Genomic DNA, 18905 nt, shown 5'->3' on the forward strand with positions numbered 1-18905 from the left:
AAGAAAAATAGAAAGAGTGTGGAACAACCACAATGTAACTTCTCTTTATATAGAAAATCCCAATCCAATTTCACCCATCAGTTAAAACAACTTAACCAGCATTACTTTCTCTTCTTTTATAATTAATTAATAACTCATAATTAATAATTTTGAAATATTCCTTTTTATAGGCTAACACTCATATATATTATTAAATATTCTAATTAATTATTTAAAACTCTTATAACCAAATACATAAGATAATATCTGATCAAGTAAAATAATTTAAAATTTTTATTTTTCTTATCTAAAAACATTTTTATCTATAAAATTCTAAATTAATTAATAAAACATCTATTAATTTTTTTTTTGGACTGTTACAATAATCTACCACTTAGATATGATTAAAGATAGTAAAAACCACCTTTGGTAAGATCAAAGTAGTGTTCATTTATTCAAGATTCAAAGTATAAATTACTTTTTTTTTATTGATTTTATACAAATTTTTTTGGTAAAATATGAAGACATTCCTAATACTACTATAAGCAGAGCACCAATGACATGTTACAACTAGCTACCAGTAGAGGTCTATCTAGTGTGTTATTGCAAAGACTCAATTTAGAAGTAGTTCCACCCATTTGTTACTACTCAACTAGGTGGAATTGCTTGTAGTTTTAGCCTGTGCAGTAATCCTCTAAGATCTTACTTGAAGTGCTTTTGAGAGTTTATATGCTATAGAAAATACTCTTTATTTTTAATAAATAAGCTCTCATAAATGTTTTTAGCTTGTATCTAAACAGACACTAGGTAAGGATGACAAAAATATTTGTATCCACAAATAAAATCCGCAACAGATAATAAATGTACTTAAATGTGTACCTATTGATAATTTAAATGGATATATTTGTACCTGTTAAATATTTTGTTAAAATATATAGCATGTGTTAATTGAAAATATGATACTACTTAAATTTCTTTTAGATAGACTTGTGATGATGAAATATTATAATTTTTTAACTTTTATTTTGAACTTGTGGAATTGAATTATTTTGATTTATTAAATTTGTTTAAACTTATGGGAATGAAATACTTTAACAATTAAATTTAATTTTTAAATCAAAGAATCTTGATTAATAATATTGTGTATAATATTTGAATAATTTGACTTTTGACTTTTAAATTATTTTAAAAAATTATTAGAACGAATAGAAATTATTATTGAATTTTTTAAAAATATTTATAATTTATTATTCATATTTTAATAAATATCTATGTATATCAATAACAATTAAAAAAATATACAAGTGTCCTCTTAATGAGACCCATACGAATATAAAAATGAATATAAAAAATGAATATTTATCTTACAATTAAGATGGATAATAGGGACTACTATATGTACTTTTCTTACCAAATTGACACACTACTAGAATTTTTCTTATTACATGCGATTTTTCTTGCGAATTTTTAAACGTTGTTCCTGCAAATTTTCCTACGAAATTTTATCTGCAGGTAATACCTTCGTGGATAATATTCTTTTGCAAATTTTAAAATTCGCAGGAAATTTTCCTGCAAAATTTCTTGCGAAAAAAATTCGCAGGAAAGTTTCCTGCAAAAAAAAATTTGTAGGAAAGTTTCCTATAAAAAAAAATTTGCAAGAAAATTTGCAGGAAAGTTTCTTGCGAATTTTTTTGCAAGAAATTTTGCAGGAATATTTTTTATGAAAAAAATTAAAGAAATTACTACAAATTCTATCAATAATTTTTTAACTTTCAAATGCTCACAATGAATTCATATGAAGCATTTGTTTCCATGCCTCCAACATGTGATACATAATCTTTTATATAAATTCTAAGATTGTAGATTATAAGCCTAACACTTAACCATATAAATCAACTTGTAAGGTAAGTGTTGTCCTAACTTATATACTCTTTAATTGCTTTATTTTCAATCAATGTAGGACTTGAAGTTTTTTTTAAAATATTAAACCTATAAATTTAAATATATTTTTAATTTATTTTTCCTGCGAATTAAAATTTGCAGGAAAATCCGCAGGAAAAGTTACCTGCAAAATTTTTCTACCATTTAGTAAACATTACTTGCGAATTCATTTTTACGAGAAAATCTGCAAGAAACAAAAGAAAATTCTTACAATATTTTCTACAAATTTTTATCATGAAAAAAAATTTCTATGATTATTAAAATTGTAGCAAAATTTGTAAGAAATATCTGTAAATTATTTTTCGTAAATAAATTTGCAAAAAATTTCTGCGAATATTTTTTTGCAGGAAAATTCGCAAAAAAAATTCTGTGAATATTTTTTTGCAAGAAAATTTGCAAAAAATTTCTGCAAATATTTTTTTTACAAGAAAATTTACAAGAAAATAACACTTTTCTAGTAGTGACATCCTAGCTTTAGGCTAGCCTTTGTTTAAGAATCTTAGGATGTCATTATTAGTACCCTGTATGATAATATTAAAATTTTGTTCCTATTTTACCAATTTTTATTATAAAAAAGAATTAAAACATTATTATTACGTAAACTCATGACATTTTCACGTCTCACGTATTTGTCCCTTCACTCGATTTAGGAGGATGTCTACTAACGCACCAACTGTTTTCATATTCCCATCTTGGTTTACAATTGCTAATATGACTTCATCATATGGAAAAATGTAAAACTACTCTAGTAACCAGAATTTTAATCTCTAATTAGTATAGATTTTTAAGAATGGGAAAAACTTAATTTTAATTTTTAAATATTATTTATTATTATTATTATTATTATAATTCTCAAATTGAAATTAAAGTGTTTACCTTAATTACTAATTCACGTGATAAAAATTTATGTTAAAGGCCAAAATAAATTAGTGAAGTAAAACTATAATTTTGTGTCGAGAACAACTTAAAAATGCCTAAAAATTTATATCTAAGTTCTGTCCACTTATAAAAAAGATTATGTCTATATTCTGTCTTTTTCAAAAATTATCAATACAATATTATTTATTATTCTCAAAATTTCAATTGTACGCTATTACCAAACAAAAGAGATGTAATTAATATTTTTTTTTATATATAACGAAAAAAATATTATTGAGCAGTTGGAGCCTTGGAGGGGCCAAATCCAACACAAGTGTAACACAATTCAGCTTACACAGTAGTATAGTTACAACTTGTTAATCATAATAACAACCCTAAAGAAAAGTAATATAAAATAAGTTGCACAAGAACGGACCAACCATATTGCCCCAACTCAAATAGAACAAGAACAACATATATGATAGAAACCTCAAACTGACCACTCCAACTATGTAGCCAACGCAACTCCATTAGCAGCAAAAGATATGTAAAATAGTTACTTCTAACTAATACCTTTTGTCCATTTCTCCTACTCGTGTTGCTCGATGCTTATAGGATCCACAAGTAGTGCAACAATGTAATCTTTCAGTAGTTTCCCATTAGTGTATTTATCCTTGAAGTTTTCGTAAGTAAGTTCAGTTATACGCGCCACATTAAGAATACAATCAAGCACAGGTTTTGGGATGCACTTTGACTTAAGGCACTCTTCATTTATAACCTTCCAAAAATCTTCTATGTCTTTCTTTATGAATTTATAGGTCTCTTTTTGTGAAATGTTATATTGCTTCATGCAACATTCAACTGCCGACGCAACATGCATTCTTTGTTGTTCAAACTAGAAAGAATTAGAGCAAATGCAGAAACAAAAAGCTCCATTAGATATGTGACATAATTTTTCACGTTTATGGAATGAAGCCAAACCTAGCTCATGTCATAGCGCAATAATAGCGACTTTAATATCATTGGTTCAAAATTATTATCAAACAAAAACAAGTTCAAATAAATAAGACTTACAGTACCTTATGTGAGGATATGTCATTCTCTAGTCGGCCAATAAGTGAAACAGCTTTAATGATTGTTGGATCGCTCAAAATCCAATCAAACATTTCTTGGGTTGAAAAATTTGCCAAGAGAACAAATGATGTTATCTGAAGAGGGCATGTAGATGATATAACTCCATTATCCTTGTACTCATGATATGTTGGAATATAGTGCTCATGACGCCATTTTGCTTCAACCAAGTATGCTCGTGCCAGGTTACAAAACTACAAGTAAAATAACCTGAATATTATTTATTTACACAATATAAGTGAATGATGCAAAACAACATTAATTAATTGATTAGTTAAAAAATATAGGAAAAGGAAGCCTACAGCTTGTTTGATACATTGCACTACCATGCTCGATGTAGTCAACTTTATTTCATCACACAGTTCTACAATTGCATCAAATAATACTTTCATGCTCTCTGAAAGAGATTGAATGGAGCTAATATCCCAACTGAAATTCAAATATACAATAAGAGAATATGGATCAAAAGTGGAGATTTAAAATTTCACGAGATTAAATTAGAAGAATGGCACCAATAATCACATTATTAAGATTTTTCAAATCATTAATTTTTCCTTTGTAATAATATAATATTAAATTGGTCAATTATTTTTGGATTGAGATCAACCTTTGAATTGCCTGTGTGAAGAGTTCAAGCTCTTCAATTGTGCCGTAGGCATCATATGTATCATCTAGAAGAGAGATACACCCAATCAATTTGCTCTCCATCTTTCTTGCAATGCTATATTCAGGTTCATAAGACATGGCCAATGGCCATAAGTAACCCTCAACCACCCTAACTCTAGCGTAAGGGACCTTTCTCGCAAATTCTGAGTTTTCCACCATCTGCAATGCAAAATAAATACAGCTATATATCGTATTGATAATCGATTATAAGTTGACTAAAAATTGTTTAATAACAACTTAACTCGCAATCCTTTCATGATCTAAAAGTTTTGTCGCATAAGCATGATAAATTATTATGAATTTGATAGGGTAAACTTTTCTAAAAGTATTTTTAAAATAGAAAATAAAAAGAATTAAAATAAGTTTTTCTATAAGTTAAACCTAACTTATATATGAATTGAAAAAAAGATTTTAAAAAAATTAATATGAAATTTTTTTTACAAATACTTTTGTGCATAAGTTAATTTTAACTTATATAGGAAAAAAATTATTTCACTTTTTCTTCTTAATTTACTCTCTTAAAAGTGTTTAGAAAAGTTATCTAAAAAGGCGCATAATAAGAGAAGGGTAGATTGTGGTGAACAATCCTATACTTCTTCGGAGAAAAACATTCTTACTAGAATGCAACTGTGAAGGACTCTTTGATTTCATATGATCTATTTGAACTTTTTATTCTAATAGTTCATGATTATAGATATGTAGTACTTACTTGGTGATGCTGGCGACTTCTTTTTGATGCAATTCTTGAAGCATATTGAAATCTAGTTTTGCAAAAGTAAGAAGAACTTTGCAATGGGAAGGATCTTCTTCATAGAAGGAAATGTAACGCCTTGCCTCCAACCTAGAAACTCCTTTGTGAAGAGGTTTTCTTAAGCAGTGACTTATTTGTGCAGCAAAGGATGAGCTCAATTGATTGGTCATGGACTTAAGGTGAGTGTGTGTGAAATCAAGTGCTTCATCAAGTATATCTTCCCCATGAACCCTTAGTTGTGCAGCTTCGAACAAGTTCAACATTCCTTGTACATCTTTGGCAACTTTTTGATTGAAGTTTCCTTGGTTGTTCTTGAATTTGTTAAATATATCTATATTAGAATTCACCGACAAATACGAGCTATATGAGATTCTAATTGGACTATTAAGAATCTACGTAAATAATATGATTAATGTCAATTGGTAACGAAAATAGTGGGTAAAGTTCTACATATATACATGATGAAATATGAAATCCTCCTTGCCTAAGCAAACGAAATAGTAACGCAAGACAGTGAAGGCAACCTTCTTTGATGACATTATCGTTTGTAAATGTATTGTGGATTTGTTCTAATGCTTCATCAATTTCTTGTTGAAAATGATAAGATATACCCAAACGTTGCAATGAATCAATGAAATTTAGTTTTTGTAAGACATTATTGCTTGAAGATAGAAACATCTTCTTCACTTCCTCTTTTTGCATTTGAACTTGTTGCTCCATATTATCATTGATTTCCTGCAATTAGTTGCAAGGAATAAAATGTGTGTAATGTAGATGTGATTCTTGAAAGAATTGAAGAATGCATATGTGAATGATTCTACTATACTTCCAAGCTCACACTCTTAAAATGTTTTTATATGATCTACCTTTTTCCTATCAGAGATATCTTGTGATTTTGTTTAAGAAAACTAAACGATTATACCAAAAAAAAAAAAAAAGAAGTCAACTAGTTCAGTTTTTAACCGACTTTTAATTCGAAGCAAAATAGCTAACTATACATGACATATAATTCAGAGATCATACATTGTTATTCAACATCTGTATTCTGTGGGGCATGATAATAGTTTTGAGTACGATGACTTGGTTACAAGATTCTACAAAAACACCTCTTTTCATATTAATTCGGTCAGGCTAACCCAAATTGGAAAATACAGTTAAAAAAAGAGGAAGCGGAATGATGAATCGATTTTTAGATAAAACCATATTAAAAAAAATGGCAGAAAATTCACTACAACAAAATTGATTATTACCGACAATTATTTAGTGACAATAAATTAATTGTCTTTATTTTATTATTTAATAAAAATATTAATGACTAATATATAATGATCACTAAAAATGTATTTATATAATACTAAAATTTACTATTAACGATAATTATTTATTTATAAAAACTTAAGTCTCACATCGACCTGAAATAACATAATTAAAGAGTATATAAATGGATGATAACTCTCACCTTACAAGTTTGTCTTGTAGAGTTAAGTTAACCTGCTATTTTTCCATCCAATTCCCCATTGACCCATTCTCTCCTCCCTCCAGGTGAAGTGGCGGACCGGAATCACACCATTATTTCCAAGCCGCGATCCATTAAAGGCAAACAGGTTGCTTCTGTCAAGCGGCATCAAAGAAAGGTTAGGCAACAAGTCCTTTCGTTATGCAATTCAATTTCTGATGGAAATATTAGAAATTGCAATAGGATGTTCTGGTTAAAAGATGAGGTCATAGAGGCTAAGTGAGTCAGGGAAATTGGCAAGGCATTAGGCATGACTTTTGATGGTGAGGAGGAACATATCATAGAAACATTGGTTAATCTAGAGTCAAGAGATCAACATGAGAGGCATAGGATAATTGACGAGTCAAGGGTGGATAATATAGTCGGTAGATCATGAAGTTGATGACTCTTAATGTAAGGGGGATGGGAGGGAAAATCAAGCAGAGGTATATTAAAAGGCTCATAATGGAGGAAGACATTCATTTCTTGTGTTTGCAGGAAACTAAAAAACAGGATGTAACAAATGAGATTTGTTGTTCATTGTGGGGGGACAACGATTGTGACTGGAGGATGGTTCCCGCAATTAACATGGCGGGTGGACTATTAACTACTTGGAGGAAAGACAAGTTTGATTTGGTCAATCAGTTTGAAGGTTTGGGATTTCTAGGTATTGTGGGTACCTGGAAAGATAATGGTGCGCAAATTGTGGTTGTTAATAATGTTTATGCCCCATGTCAATCAATGTTAAAACGGGAACTGTGGGCTGAGCTAATTGGTAAGAGGAGTGCTATTTCTGTATCTCTCTGGTGCGTGGCTGGAGACTTCAATAGTATCAGAGCGGTGTCTGAAAGGGTCAATTTGGTGCGCGAGAGCAATAACCAGACTGATATTCAACTCTTCAATGATTTTATCTCTAATATGGAAGTTGAGGATATTTCTATTGTTGGTAACCGATTCACATGGTTTAAGCCAAATGGTATGGTTAAGAGTAGGTTGGACAGAATCTTGGTTTCTTATTTGGCCTGGCTGTCTACAGACTGTATTAAATAGATGTATTTCTGACCATTGTCCAGTCAAGATGCAGGTGTGTAACTCAGATTGGGGACCAAAACCATTCCGTACCCTAGATCATTGGTTTCAAGACCCATCGTTTAAGAAGTTTGTTGTGGACTCTTGGGAAGGAATCTTAATTCAGGGGTGGCGGTGCATATGTTCTAAAGGAAAAGTTGAGAGTGTTGAAGTCAAAGCTAAAACATTGGAATCTAGAGTCTTTTGAGAATCCACAGGTCTTACAACAACGGATCGTCAAAGATCTAAACTACCTGGATAAGAAGGAGGAAAACCTTGGGTTGACTGAAGAATAGATCCAAAAGAGAGTGGAATTACAAAATGAGTTTTGGAAAGTGGCAATTAGAAACGAGTCGGTTCTATCACAACAGTCAAGAGTGAAATGGTTGAAGGAAGGGGACTTGAATACAAAATTTTTTCATCTCATGGTAATCTGGAGGAGAAAGAAAAATGCCTTGAAAGGACTATTCATTGATGGTTCTTGGTCAGAGGATCCTACAGTAGTTAAGGGACATGTTAGAGATTTCTTTTATCAGAGGCTTCAAGAGTAGTGCCAAAATAGACCAAGACTGGATGGTACACATTTTAGATCACTTTCCCAAGATCAGAATGAATTACTCATTGCTCCATTTTCTGAAGAGGAGATTCGATCTGCAGTGTGGGAGTGTGGTAGTAATAAATGTCCGGGTCTTGATGGTGTGAATTTCAAATTCTTAAAGGAATTTTGGGAAACTTTAAGAGGGGATATGTGTCGCTTTCTTACGGAATTTCATCACAATGGGAGACTGCCTAGGGGCACGAATTCTGCCTTCATCACTCTAATACCAAAGAAACAGGATCCACAAAGGCTTGAGGACTACAAGCCCATCTCTTTGGTTGGGTGTATGTACAAGATTTTAGCCAAAGTTCTTGCCAATAGAGTCAAACAAGTTCTGCCGAGCGTTATTGATGAGCGACGACAAAGCGCCTTGCTTGAAGGTAGGAATATGTTATATAGTGTGCTGGTTGTTAATGAGGTTATTGATGAGGCTAAGAGGATGAAAAAACCTATCATATTCTTTAAGGTTGATTTTGAGAAGGCGCATGACTCTGTGTCATGGGAATACCTACTATACATGCTTGAGCGCTTGGGATTTAATCCTAAATGGATTGGATGGATCAGGGAGTGTCTCAATATAGCTCGTCTATCAGTGCTAGTTAACGGTAGTCCCACTAGCGAATTCCCAATGGGAAGGGGGCTAAGACAAGGTGATCCCTTGGCCCCTTCCTCTTCATGATTGTAGCAGAGGGGTTGTCAGGATTGATGAGGGAAGCAGTGAAGCATAAGAGATTCAATAGTGTGAAGGTCGGACACAATCAAGTTGAAGTTAGTTTGGTTCAATATGCAGATGATACAATGTTCTTTGGAGAAGCTTCTTTGCAAAACGTATTTCTGATAAAAAGTCTAATCAGATGCTTTGAGGTGGTCTTAGGGTTAAAGGTCAACTTTTTCAAGAGTAAATTTGGTTCCATTTGTGTGGATCAGGCCCTAGTGGAGGATTTTGCACATCTGTTAAATTGTACACTTCTATCTCTACCGTTTCCCTATTTAGGCCTCCCCATCGGGGCAAATCCTATAACTGTGGTCACCTGGAGGCCAATTATCTCAAAAGTTCAGAAGAAACTTGCGATGTGGAAGCATAAAGTTCTTTCTTTGGCAGGTAGGGTGTGTCTGGTGAATTCTGTGCTAACTTCCCTCCCTCTTTATTATTTATCTTTCTTCAAAATCCCAAATCAGGTGGCTAAGGAGATAGTTTCCCTACAAAGGCGCTTTTTGTGGGGTGGAGTTGGGGATCAGAAGAAGGTTTGTTGGATTAGTTGGGATAAGGTGACCCTACCAAAGGCAAAAGGGGGATTGGGAGTCAAAAATATCATACTCTTCAATAGATCGCTATTGGCTAAGTGGAGATGGAATCTCTTCCACCAATCCAGCTCTATGTGGGCTCAAGTTCTACAATCAAGGTACAGAGGTGGGCACAATCTGTGTGCTCAAGCCTCCTCTCAGAAGGATTCTATATGGTGGAGGGATCTTTTAATGGTGTGTGGTGGAGTTGAGGAGGATAATTGGTTTGATAAGTTGATTGAGTGGAGAGTTGGAGTGGGGTCTAAAGTTAGATTTTGGCTAGATAAGTGGGTGGGGCCTACTAATCTTGCAGTTGCATTCCCTAGATTGTTCATTATGTCTGATCAGCAACTTGCTTCTATTGCAGAGATTGGGGCAGTTGTGTATGGAGAATGGGTGTGGCACCTCAGGTGGAGGAGAAATAGATTTGAGTGGGAAATTCCTTTGGAACAACAACTTTTGCGCCAAATTAATAGTCGCATCTTCAACTCCTCCCAGTGCGACTCTTGGAGTTGGGTGGCAGAGTCCTCAGGGATGTTTTCTGTTAAGTCGGCTTATCAGATCATATTAGCTGAGTCAGTCACTATTGAAGTCCTCATCTTACAAGTCCCACATCAAGTAGAAAGTAAAAAATGTCACAAAAAATTATACACTTTTCTGACCATTATAAAGATTTTTACCAGCATTCAGAATAATTGCTGCTAAATGTTTTAGCGACACTGCATACAATGGTTATAGTGGAAATGCCGCTAAAAGATTTTGTAGCAATTTTTATTACCACTAAAAACCATATTAAATACCACTAAAAATCTATTTTGTTGCAGTGAAAATTTTCCAATGACAGAAGAAATATAAAATCAATAAAAAGTAAATAATATATGCTAAGAATCAACTTTAGAAGGAGCCCAAGTCGAGGCACTACTAGAAAAGTGTCATTTTCCTGCAAAAAAATATTCGTAGAATTTTTTTGCAAACTTTTCTACAAAAAAATATTCGCAAAATTTTTTTGCGAATTTTCCTGCAAAAAATATTCACAGAAATTTTTTGCGAAAAATAATTTACATATATTTCTTATAAATTTTGTTACAATTTTAATAATCATAGAATTTTTTTTCTATGGTAAAAATTTGCAGAAAATATTGTAAGAATTTTATTTTGTTTCTTGCAGATTTTCTTGAAAAAATAAATTTGCAAGTAATGTTTACTAAATGGTAGAAAAAATTTGCAGGTAACTTTTCCTGCTGATTTTCCTGCAAATTTTAATCCGCACGAAAAATTTAAAAAATATTTAAATTTATAAGTTTAATATTTTAAAAAAACTTCAAGTCCCACATCGATTGAAAATAAAACAATTAAAGAGTATATAAGTTGGGGTAACACTTACCTTACAAGTTGATTTGTATGGTTGAGTGTTAGGCTTATAATCTACAATCTTAGAATTTAAAAGATTATGTATTACATGTTGGAGGCATAGAAATAAATGCTTCAAATGAATTCATTGTGAGCATTTGAAAGTTGAAGAATTATTGATAGAATTTATAGTAATTTTTTTTGTAAAAAATATTCTTGCAGAATTTCTTGCAAAAAAATTCACAAGAAACTTCCTGCGAATTCTTTTTGCAGGAAACTTTCCTGCAATTTTTTTTTGCAGGAAACTTTCCTGTAAATTTTTTTTGCAAGAAAATTTCCTGCAAATTTTAAAATTCGTAAAAATATATTATTTACGAAGGTATTACCTACAGATAAAATTTCGCAGAAAATTTGTAGGAACAACATTTCCTGCGAATTTTTATGAAAAATTCGCAGGAAAAGTCGCATGTAATAATAGAAATTTTACTAGTAAGGATGTAATTTTTGTATGGGATTTGAATAGGTCTTGTATAATATATTTACTAATAGATTCTCATATATGTGTGTGGAACTCTATTCAAACTCTGTAATTTACACTCACCAAATTAATGGTTGAAATTTTTTCCTTTTCTGTTTTACATATTTCTACTTATGAGGAGTCTCTTGCATGGAACTAGCTAAACTAATCCAAGATTTGATTAAAACCCTAGCAAAGTAACAATACCTTTACGAACAGATTATGTAAAAAATTGCACATGAATATAAACATAATACCAATGATCCTGAATCATATTGAAGGAAAACATCCCCTCAAATGCTAGGACAAAATTTTACACAAGGTCTCGTGATGTCATGTTGGGTCGAAGCAACAGATGCGGAAGGTGGTGCTATAGACATCGTAATTCGCTTTCAAAATGTTTCTTCTAATGATAAAGGGTGGTTTATGAATGAGATATTTAGCTAATTAAATCGCAAACATAAAACTTAAGGGCTTTGGCATGCTATGTCAATGGTGTTACGTTGGGACTATAAATATGAAGTTTGGAAATTGGTCACATAACTGTATGCATTAGAGATATTTCTGCATGTGTTGATCATGCATGTGTTATGAATGGGAGAAGAGGATGAGGTGGTTATTGGGTCATGTGGTGTGTATGAGAGTCATCGTGACTTTTGCATGGAATTGAGAAGTTGGACAACGGAAAGTGATAGTATTAAGATTAATTGACATATGTATTTCAATTATATTCAATATTTTAAAATTAACTTTATTTAATTTCAAATTAAACCGATCCATTATATCTGATGGCAAGGTCCATAATATTGCTGGAAAAAATAACAAAAAATAGCAATTAGTTGTAATTAAAAAATAATAAAACAAGCACAAGATATATTTATTGATTTTAATTTACTAGTGAAATAAAACTCTTTTATATTATTTATTTTGAACCTTCTATATTAGTTCATGAACCGACGTAAAAAATAGTTTATATACAGTTTTTGTCTTAACCGATTTATATGCATGTCAGCTAAAGCAATAATTTATATTAAAAATGTAATTAACTTCCTCACCAATTAATGTAATCGCTAAGGTAATTAATGCCTCACAATATTAGTTAATATTGTAATTGATGCAAAATATATATTTTCAATGTATTATGTATTTTATTAACTAACCAACCTTTAAGATAGAAAATTAACCGAGAGAAATTTAAAACATGTATAATCAACACACAAGCACCCCATATATAAAATAATTTTTTTTATTAAAATAATTATATTTATATATTAAGTGTTCCCCCGAATCATTTCTAAACCACTTTTAACACAACTAGACTACGTACTATGTACATATACATTTCATCTGTAAATATTAAACTGCTATATATATAACTTATGCTAAATGAACCTAAACATAATTACAAATAACAAAATATGTGAAAGAGGAAGATGAAATAACAGCAAGAGAATACTCAATATCCCATCTTGTTATTATTATACAAGAAGGGAGAAGGGAAAAATATAAGGTTGATGATATATACACCTCCTTTTTTTTTTATAAGTACACATCCTTTTAAAAAATATTAAAATTTTAAAATATTCTTAATTTTGTTTTAAATTTTTTAATTTTACATCTACAACATTTAATTTAATACTTTCTTTCACACTTCTTTCCTTTTTTTTTTAATTTTTACATGCACCTTCTTATTTTTCCTTCACCCCACCTATTTTGGTAACATGTGAAAATTGAAAGAGAAAAGAAAAAGTGTGTGAATAATAAGAAGAAAGTAGCAAATTGAAAGTTGAAAGTAAAATTAAATTTTAAAAAAAAAATTATAATATTTTATAACTTTTTTTTAGAAGGAAGGTGTACTTATTAAAAAAAAAAAAAAAAGATGTATATATCACAAGCCAAATATAATAAAAAGAAAAATAAAAAAATACGTGACCCAAAATAGACGAGCAAGCAGCCCAAAAAAGCCCACAAAACATAAAAGGAAAAAAACAGAGCTAAGAACAAAAAAAAGAAAGTGAACCTAAACGTTCTACACACAAAATCCTCGATTATTTTTAATTTTGTAGAAAATTCTGTCTACTCATGTCAAGCTTCCTGAATATGCTCTTCAGACAGTCGGTGGTCATCGTCATAATGGCTGCAACATATCATAACATTAGTCTGGTCGCTGTATCCTAAAGAGTAAACTAAAATTATTCTTAGTTGTTAAAATAAAAAATAAAAAATATACTACCAGCTCTCAATAATCACAAATAGCCGCTAATTTTATGATTTTAATTTTGTTTCAATTAATTTTTATTTTTATTTTAAATAAACACTCTTAACTTTAATTTTATTCCAATTAATATTTATAATTTACCATTTTTCAAATACATTTTTATTATTAATTTAGAGTTAAATTATTTATTTTAAATGTCAATCATTCACTATTTTTCTTCTTCTTTTGTTGCAATAAATTTTCAAATATTATATAGATATGAGTTTAGAAAGAAATAAAAAGAAGAGAATGATAAAAACAATAAAAATAGCCTTTATTGATTTTTTTTTTAATTTTAATTTTATGATGTTTTAATATATAGAAAATCGATATATGAAAATAAAATTAATATATATATATACCAAAAAATAATAAATAAGTGTGATTAATTATTGATATTTCTTCTTTAGTAGTAGTTTAATATTACTATAATATAACAGTCTATTTAAAAGGAAATAAATTTTTAGAATTAATTAAGATGAAATTAAAAATGAAGGTATTTTTTTTTTATAAAAATAGTTAAATTTAAAAATTAATTATAACAAAATTAAAATTGATGATATTTTTGTGCTAACACGATAAAAATTTAAAATTAATTGAGAAAAACTAAAATTTGTAGTATTCTCAAAAGATGTAAAGTTAGACGCTTGCTACGGTGAACAAGCAATTCACGAAGGTCACCGGTGGACAACCCAAAATGGGCTGATCCACCATAATAAATAAAAAATAAATAAAAATTATAAAAATAAATTAATAAAAAACTATTTATCAAATTATATAATTTTGGTCATCGGATTTGGAGGGAAGAAGAAAGCGTCAAAGAAAACGTCACACTAGTACACAATAAGCATTTTACGTCGGTTATTTAGGAGTTTTTACGTCAGAAAATGTTCCGACGTAGAAGCGGGAAACATAAATTTACATCGGGGCGCGAAAACCGACGTAAATTTACGTCGGACATGCCAAGGTCCGACGTAAAAAGTCATAAAAAATTAAAAAAAAAAAGAAACCAAGTGCAGCAGAACGACCTGTTCTCCAAGCAGAACGGCCCGTTCTTCAAGCAGAACGGCCCGTTCTCCAAGCAGAACGGCCCGTTCTCCAAGCAGAACGGCCCGTTCTCCAAGCAGAACGGCCCGTTCTGCTTGATAAACCCAGGAGCATGTTCTCCAAATCCGGACTTCATCTTTTAACTCTTCTAGCGCAAAGCTCCTTTCATCTCTGCCTAACCCAGTTGGATCCGTGGATGTCTCTACTACTTGCTGACAGTCACTCTTCATCTTCTCCTATTTTATCTGAGCTTGATTCTGGACGTATGGAACCAACGCGAAGAAGAAACCAAAGCGAAGAAGAAACCTTCGAAGAAGAAAAACAGAAGAAGAAACTTGAGGAGGCTTCGGAGGGATGAGGTGCAGAAGAAGAAACAACGCGCGGGAGAAAGAAATTTTTGAAACCTAGCCATGCACGCACACCTTCTTTTAAGCATGCTGTGGCTTATTTACGTCGGTCCCTTTAAGGTCCGACGTAAAAAAGTCATAAAAATTACGAAACGTGCCACCGCGTTTTTTATTACGTCGGGTGTTTGTATTTCCGACGTAAAATGGGTGACATAATATCCTAATTTTCCACTAGTGTCACTCACATCGATGTTTTTCATTGAGTTACGTGACTTCACATGTGCCCTGGCGTTTTTTGTTTAACCAACAGGTGCAAAAACCGTCACTCACACCGATGTTTTTCATTGAGTTTGTTTTGTGTAGAAAACGTCACCATTAGTGACATTTTTCGTTGATTTTGTTTTTCACAAAAAAAAGACGTCAACCATGTTAACGTTTTCTTCTTCCTTTAAATTTGACGTGGCCAAAATTATTTAGTTTGGTAAATAATTTTTTTATTAATTTATTTTTATAATTTTTATTTATTATGGCGGATCAGCCACAAAATGAGCCATAGTACTATAATAATATTTTAAATAGAAAATTTAATCAAGCGTTGTTGTAACAACAATGTAGCAAAATTAATGCCCTTCAAATTCTTTTATTATCTCCATATCCATTTTTCATCCATCTAAAATAAAATAATAAAATTAAAAATAATATATTAAAATTTTAAATATATTTTTAATCCTTTAAATTTAAAAATTGATATTTTTAGCTCTTATAATTTTAAAAAATATTGTTTTAATCTTTATGCTTAAATTTTTTTTAGAAAATTTATCAAATACTATTACATAAAATCTATTTAATTGTGTTCTTATTGATAAAATTATCACATTAAACCTAATTGATGGTGTATAATTATCATAATTTGTGATTTTCAAATGTTATTAATGATTTGAAAGACCAAAATAAGATATTTGAAAAATTATAAAAATAAAAATAAGAATTTTAAATTTAAAAGTCAAAAACAAATTTATCCTAAATTTAAAAAACTAAAAACATAGTTAAGTTTATTTTAAAAATATAAGAAATAAGTTTTTACAAACAAAAGATATAATAAATACTAATACTTCTAATACTTATTACTTACTTAATAAAAAATTAATTAATTTATAATATAATATTATTTTAAAAAATATTTTTTTAAATTAATAAAATCAAGATACTTTATATCTTTATTAAAATAAAATAAAATAAAAAATAAAACTAAATAATAAAAATATGTTAATTCAACCGATATTACGAATCCCCAATTAATAAAGATAACGTATTCAAAGTTTATTATTACATAGTGTTCACATAATATTTCTTTTAACATTCCAGCTATATTTATACAAGGCAACAACAAACAAGGTTGAACGAGAACCAGTAAAATTTTCCCTCCAAAATCACACTCACCATTCTTTTGCCCGTCGACTTCAGATCATGAATGCTCCCTATAGTCTTCCATGGACCATACTTTAGAAATCCCAACATATAATATAATTAAATAAGAATGAAATTCAATTAAAAATTTGAGTAAAAGAGGTTTACATGAAATTCATCTTCGAACTTTTAATCAATTAAAAATATAATAATTATGAAACAAAAGGTTTTTAACAATGTTTAAATATGAAACGAAAGGTAGCTATCAGAAAAGTAAACTCTATCCTAATCTCATTGCTCCGATGTCACATTATTAGAGCAATATGTCACTTCAGTTCTTGGCACACCTTGAGTGCCACCCTCATCATTTTCACTATTACCTAAAATAAATCACAAAGTATACAGGTGAAAAAAACAAGCATTCATATGTACGACATAAAAAAAGAATTCCACACAGCATAAAATCAACTCACATACAATTCTAGTAACAACAAATCACAATGGTGTCATCATCGCATATGTCTATCAAGTAGCATCACTGCCACCACATTTCAATACAACTCATATGCATTATGCTCATGCTCACATCAATGCATATGCAATGCAACCTCCTAAGAAGCATCAACTCAAAATGTTGCACAATGGGCAAACTTTGTTAATCTCCTCAGGTACCGTCACACATGGCCACACTGTTTACATCACTTATTATGACCAATGTCACACTATTAATCAACACTTGTGGCCAGTGTATAAATAATGTATCTCACACCGTTTACATCACTTATGACTGGTGTCACATTGTTAATCACCACTTATGGTCAGTGTTTAAAGATACATCCCCTATTAATAACCATTTATGGCCAGGGTAAATGTGTATGCCACATGCATAGATGTTCATGTCAGGTCACCTCATTCATTCATCATCTTTATTCATGCCAATTCACAATTAAATATAAAGCCACATCCACTCACATTGGTACATCAAGTCATCCAAATACACACCATTCATATTTAATCATATAATAGCCATCTATGAATACCACAAAACTCGCAATCATCATCAAACACACCAATATACATAGCAAATACATAGACTACGTCGAGCGTCACAAAGCTACGCTCGGCTTTAAGCAACTACAAAGAATACACACATAGAATTATGCCTAGCAAAATTATAATTTCGCCCGGTGTCGCAACTAAGATCGCAATGGGACGACGAAATAAAATAAAGATATGAACTCGCCACCAATGTTTGTTCTTACGGAAAAATATTGGAAAAATCATAAAATAGAAAATGGTCTACAAAAATCATATTTTTGAGTTCGGGAGTCAATTACATGCAAGGAAGGTATTAGCATCTTTCAACGTTCGTCCTAAGACAATTACCTTTAATTAAATAAAAAAATTATTTATAACTTATAAAATATTTATCTCATCCTAAATTAATCAAAATTAACTATAATGATCAAATGTATTTTATTTAACTAGTACATTTATTTTAAAAAAAATTGAAAAGAAAGATAATATAAGTTTTTATTTTTTTGGCTCGACAAAATTTATTTCCCATTCCTATGTATCTCCATATGCAATAGAGATTCAGAGTCACATAGTTCTTTGTAGAAAATATTTGTGTGTTGATTATATTTTTTAATTAAATTTTAATTTTATTAAATTTAGGATTCTTGAACCATCTCAGTTCATTCATCCAAAAATATAAAATTGATCGAGGTGTATACCAAAGTCAGTTTAATAAAATATTTAATTTTGATTATATTTATTTTTATCGATATTAGTATTACTATGGTATATACTTAAAAGATTTTTTGGTTTGATATTTTTATTTTGAAGAAAAAATTTTAAGATATCAAGTTGTCACAGTTCATATCTTAAATTAAAAGATTAAACAGATCTCACATCTAATTAACCATTCCTCTCAGAAAATCCTCAATGTAATGACTTTAAATATTTATACAAAAATGTAAATATACATTTTTTATACTTGATTATGTATTTTAAATTTTAATTTAGATAAGAACTTTAAGATAACAAATTGTCACAACTTACATCTATAAGTCCTAGAATTAAAGGAATGTTACATTCAAATAATCCCCTATATATTTAAAATTATATCTTAATTTTAATTGTATTGTAAAACTTGTATTTTAAATAATTATGAAAACTAATTCCGATATGCTCTTTAAGATTATAA

The 18905-nt window shown here is 30.1% G+C and overlaps 1 pseudogene across 1 annotated transcript; it reads right to left on the bottom strand.

Moving 5' to 3' along the window:
* Positions 1 to 978: 978 nt before the first annotated feature.
* LOC109791401 (putative terpene synthase 2) lies at positions 979 to 12163 on the bottom strand (annotated as a pseudogene). The gene is made up of 7 exons (XR_014430135.1): positions 11896 to 12163; positions 5785 to 6061; positions 5285 to 5657; positions 4517 to 4734; positions 4212 to 4338; positions 3858 to 4103; positions 979 to 3673 (listed from the first exon to the last, which is right to left on the bottom strand). The product of XR_014430135.1 is annotated as a putative terpene synthase 2 (transcript).
* Between the last annotated feature and the right edge of the window lie 6742 nt (positions 12164 to 18905).

This window comes from Cajanus cajan, chromosome 10 (assembly GCF_000230855.2).
Source record: "Cajanus cajan strain Asha chromosome 10, NIPB_CcT2T_4, whole genome shotgun sequence".
Classification (NCBI taxonomy): Eukaryota; Viridiplantae; Streptophyta; class Magnoliopsida; order Fabales; family Fabaceae; genus Cajanus; species Cajanus cajan.